Raw genomic sequence first — 5,196 nt, forward strand, 5'->3', positions numbered from 1 at the left:
CTGCGTGCCCCCCACCCCGACCCTCACAGCTGCTAAGCGGCTCTTTCGGTACAACTTCCTTCACAAAAACCATCACTGTCTTGGTTTTATAACAATACACTTAAAAAACATTGATCAGAAAGCATTTCCTAACCCAGAAAGGGTTTCTCTGACGGGAACACAGCCCCACCTGGCTCCACTGCCCACTCTCCCTGACCCTGGACGGTGGGGCAGGCAGACACGCTCAGGTCCGGGAGTGCCAGGGCGAGGAGCCCGGGCAACTGGTGGACACGGGCACAGAAGACAAGCCTACCCACGGGCGTGGCCGCGCCTGCGGGGCTCACTGCAGATGCCCCGCCCCGGCCTCGTGCAGCCTCTGGGTGCACGTTCTGGCCTCCGCTGGAGTTTCCGGGAGCCCCTGGCACGCCTGCAGGTCTTCCATCACCCCAGCACACGTCCTGCTACAAACGTGTCCATAAATGGGAATTCCACTTATTTTTAAAGTTTATTCAAGCACACTTTCTAGGAGTGAACGTTCTTCATCGGAAGCTGAGGGGCACTGCAGTTATCAGCAGTGCAGACACATCGAGGAGAAGAGGCGTGAAACGGCAACTACGAAACGCCAAAGGGGAAGCCCGCTGGCGCGGCGAGGGGGGCACTGCTGGCGCGCTCCCAGGCAGCTCGTGTCTGCGTGCGCTTGGAGACTCGTCGAGACCATTTTTTTAACAAAAAGCTCACGTGCTTTAAATATACCTTCAACCCCACTCTGGAGCTGCAGATTCAGCTCGCGGCGTTGGACGAAGCCCACGTGGTACAGTCAGACACAAGCTGATGGGGGTCTAACTCCACTTCACGTCCAAACGGGCCGCCTGCATGCCAACTTGCGCTTCCAGGCCTATCAAGGAAGCCCGTCACGAGACCACTGTGGGATGAATGGAGGCAGGCCCCAAACAGTGCATCTTTTGAAGTTACTTTTAAAAGCAGACAAGATGTGGGAATGTCTCTGGTTGTTAAGAATCTGCCTTCCAGTACAGGGGGTGGGGATTCAATGCTTGGTCGGGGGACTAAGATCCCATACACCGTGGAGCAGCGAAGCCTGTGTGCAGAGCTAAGACCCCGTGTGACCCAGCTAAGGCCCCGTGTGACCCAGCTAAGACCCTGTGTGACCCAGCGAAGCCCATGTGACCCAGCTAAGACCCCGTGTGACCCAGCGAAGCCCGTGTGCACCACAGCTAAGACCCAGCACGGCCAACTTTTTTAAAGTAGGCAAGGTTTACACGATGTGTGTCTCCTACTCATCACCAAGTCATATCATAAAGATGCAGTGAGCCTGAGCCCCCTCTCCTTGACACTGATGACACGGCGCAAGCCGAGCCGTGCTACCTGAGACCCCAGCTGGGATCCAAGCTCCGCCTTCACGCACAACTGTGTGCGCACGTGCTGCTTAAATGGGAGAATAAAGGGAAAACCCGCGCATGCATCAGAAATAAACCCCCTCAGTTCTTCTAGATGTTGTGACCGAGTGCCTGTTTCACACCTGGTGACGGACGGGTCCACAGGGCTGAACACCAGGCCAGTGTTAGTGAGCGACTAGCACGTCTCTGTGTGTTCACGAGCTCAAGCCCGGTCAGCTCGCCCACCAGGTCAGCACACACTTAACTAAGCGAAGTCACACAAACCCTCCTTTCAGTGCACCTTCAGCCCGCACGAGGGCCTGCGTCCCACAGTCACCACCAGAGGAGCCACCGCCACTGGCACGGAGGGCGCTCAGCTGGGCCCCCTTTCCCTCTCTCACCTGGGGCGACCCTCTTCCCTCTCTCACCTGGGGCCCCCTTCTCCTCTCTCACCCGGGGGCCCCCTTCTCCCTTCTCACCCGGGGGCCCCTCTCCCAGGCAGAGAACATCCGAGCCATCAGTGGACCACGGCCCGGCCCTTTCCGAGCCGTGTAGACATGCGTGATCCCAAGACGGGTCCACATGGGGGAGGCGAGGTGACGTGTCGGGCACCATGACCGGGGACAAAGCACAGGGAAGCGTTTCTACATGCCTGCAGTTCCACCAAAATCAGAGCTCCGGGGAAACGCACGGCTGGCCCAGGGCTCTGGAAAAGGGACAGTGGGCACGTACTTACGCTCCTCCTCCTGCTGGCTGTCTCGGGCCTTGAGCTGGGGGTGGGGGTGGGGGTGGGAGCCTTCACACTCAAGGAGATGCTCCCCCCGCCTCATATGGGAAGCCTGGACACTTGGCAGGCTCTGTCTGGAAAGCCAGTACAGTGCTTGGATCACCGAGCAGGTAGACATGCCCGCCCACCCCTGGAGGCGCAGGCAGGCCAGCAGGCTGCTTGTCCTCACACGGGTAGATGCGGGGACACCTCTGCTCACCTTCCTGAGCGAGCACAAGTCTTCTAGCCGAAAGTGAGTGGGGGGGACGTCAGCGTCTTCTGCAGCCCTGAGGAAGTGGCAGGCCCACAGCCCAGGCCTCGGGGGCCAGATGGAGCCCCCAGGCCCAACTCGCCAGGGCACAGCCTCCAGTCGGGTGACTGGAGACATGTGGTACAGGGACCTGCACGCGGACAGGCCCACCGGCCCATGGACACACTGCCCCAACTCTGCAGCAGGTGCGTGCACGCGCACGCACACACGGGGGGAGGGACCAGGGTGAGGGAGGGGTGTCGCATGTGGGAGGCCCGAGACACAAAGCCTCCCCGGGCGACACGAGCAAACAGAAGCACAGACGTTCACGGCGCTTACGACTGAAAACTGGACACGTGCTAGACGCCAACTTGAAAGAAAAGCAAGCTGGTAACGTCTAACCAAGTGATGACCCCGTCTGGTGTGTTTCTAAGTGTCCTGACTTCTAAAAAGATGACGCTAAAGTATTAACAAAAACAACAAAGAAAGAAAACCGCTCTACAGACGCCACCCCGGCAGCTCCGTCTCCACGGGCCCACCGCGTCTGTGCCCCCGCCACCCCGGGGCTCGAGCACCGGGAGCCTCGTCCCCCGTGAACACCAACCACCCGCAGACACCACGGGGCAGTGTTTCCGTGAAGAAAGCCGACAGGAAAGAGCACGTCATTGTCATTCAAAGGAGACACAGACGGACGACTGTACGTGGACCCTACACTCCTCTCGATACTTTTGAAATAAGCTGTAGTTAAATACTTTACGTGGTGCTTTTTGAGGAAGCCGGCATCAGCCTCACAAGGCACCAAGAGCAGCCGCCCCGGACAGACGGACGAGTTCACAAACCAGCATGGACCGTGCAGTCCACTCGGCGTGTCTTAGAAACTCCACAAAGCGCTGACGTCTTAAACCGGAAGCGCCCCCCCGGGGTCCCCATGCCGCCCCGGCCCGGCACACGCAGCCTCACCCGCGCGGCTCCCGGAGCCTCTCTGCCTCTTCTCCTTGGCTCGGTGGACGGACTGGGAATCAGTTCTCGCTGAGCCTCCACCTTCCTGAATCCAAAAAAAAGGTGTCATCAGTCGGGACCCAAACAGCAGGCGGCAACTGGGCACAGGGTGCGTTTCATGGTCAGAGACAGCACCACGTCGGGCGCCGGGTCACAGCTGCAACGGGACTCTCATCCAGAGAAGCAACACTTATTGCTCCGGAGTCTAAAACATACGAAACACCTCACAGGGAAACCAGCCTGTCGTGAGCTGAAGACCCCTCTGCTGCCTGAAACAGAGCCCGAGTCCTGGTGACCAGGACCTGACCACCGCCCCACGGCCTCAGCACAGCCCTCCACCCGCCCGGGGCCGCGGCTGCGCGGGGCCTCAGCCGGCGAAGCGGCCGGTGCGCCAGGGACGGTGGGACTTCCACGAGCGCCCGGTCTGTGGGCACGGGGCTGCGAGCGCCGTGAGGGACCCGGTCTGCGGGCGCGGGGCTGGGAGCCCTGTGAGGACATGGCCGACCCTCATCCCCGGGGGGCTCGGGCCTACCTGCGGGCCCCTCTCCGTGCGCCTTCCGGGCTCCCAGACGCCGGGCCGACCCCAGTCACACAGCTAGCGAGAGAACGGACAGGGTCGGGTCAGCCTCACGCGCCGCTGGCCCTGGGCCTTAGCCATCTCTGCGTCCCTCACGGTGGACGGTGACTCCACAGATTAGCTCTTCGTTAAATCGTGGCCAAGTAAGATTTAACTTTTTGAACATAAACATCACTATCGAATTTAACCTGCACCACAGAGAAACCTACTTGACTGCTCCCACCCGAGGCTGAGGAAACAGACCGTCCCGAGACTCTGCTTAAGTCACTCTGAGTTACAGTGAACTCGTAACTGACGTGAGTGCCGTGACAGCACGCCAGCGTCAGGCCTCGCAAGTGGAGAAGCGTCATGACCCTCCAGAGACAGAGCTCCCAGACCACTCTCCTTCTCTCGTCCGTTCTAACTGGTAATTTTTCCTGCTCTTCACGTCCATAAATCTTTAGACACCATCGATGTCGCAATTTCTCTCAGTCAGGAGTCCGTCTGAGGACCTGCCATTATGTGATACGCTCAAACGCCAGGACATTTCAACCTCATGAACATCCCAGCTTTTCTCAGGAAAAGACACATTATCACCAAAACCACAGCACTCGAAAAGACCTTAGAAATCGTGTCGAAGCCCCTCATTTCAGAAATAACTGAGAACTGAAGGCTCAGACAAGTTAAGTGATTTGCTCAAGGTCATAAACACTAGTCCGTTCCAGATTCGAGACAGGAATTCAGGTTTCCAGACTTGTAGCCGGGGCTCCATGCTCTCGCAAGCCCCTAGGAAGAGTCTGCAGTAGACGGTCAATCCAGGACACTGCACGGCGGGGTAGGAGCCGAGCTAGGAGCCAGTGACCCCAGGGCGCTTCGTACCAGGTAGAAGCCGCCGGTCCCCTGCGGCGAGCCCGGTGTCTCTCCGAGGACTGCACTGCTCTGTGGGGCTGGACTCTGCAGGCCGCGACGCCCCTTCACCTGGCTCCTGCTGCCAGCTGGGCTGGGCACGGGGGGGTGAGTCTGGCTCCACCTTGATGGGCACCAGAGGCTCCAGAGTGCTGCTGGCTTCCCGGGGGCCCCTCGGGGTCAGAGCCTGGGGGTCCTGATCCAAGTTCTTCACGGGCACGGCCACCAGACAGCCCAGGGCCCCTGTGCCCATGGCTGCCATGTCGTCCGCGGTGAGGCTGCCCTGCTGGAAACCTACGGCTGCCGTCCCAAGGACAAGGGGGCTGTCTGGGCCAGGCGGGACGTC

At 59.8% G+C, this 5,196-nt stretch overlaps 1 long non-coding RNA gene across 2 annotated transcripts in view; it reads right to left on the reverse strand.

Moving 5' to 3' along the window:
• Positions 1–5,190, reverse strand: part of LOC104995074 — a 5,590-nt gene extending 400 nt beyond the window's left edge. The window contains exons 1-3 of one of the 2 annotated variants that reach the window (XR_826031.1): positions 4,824–5,190; positions 3,921–3,983; positions 3,350–3,434 (exon numbers count right to left, since the gene is read on the reverse strand). This is a non-coding gene — a long non-coding RNA (uncharacterized LOC104995074). Of the gene's footprint in view, positions 1–3,349; positions 3,435–3,920 lie in introns of both variants that reach the window. The other variant, XR_826030.1, reaches the window with a different exon arrangement.
• Between the last annotated feature and the right edge of the window lie 6 nt (positions 5,191–5,196).

Source organism: Bison bison, unplaced genomic scaffold (assembly GCF_000754665.1).
Source record: "Bison bison bison isolate TAMUID 2011002044 unplaced genomic scaffold, Bison_UMD1.0 scf7180017850572, whole genome shotgun sequence".
Taxonomy (NCBI): domain Eukaryota; kingdom Metazoa; phylum Chordata; class Mammalia; order Artiodactyla; family Bovidae; genus Bison; species Bison bison.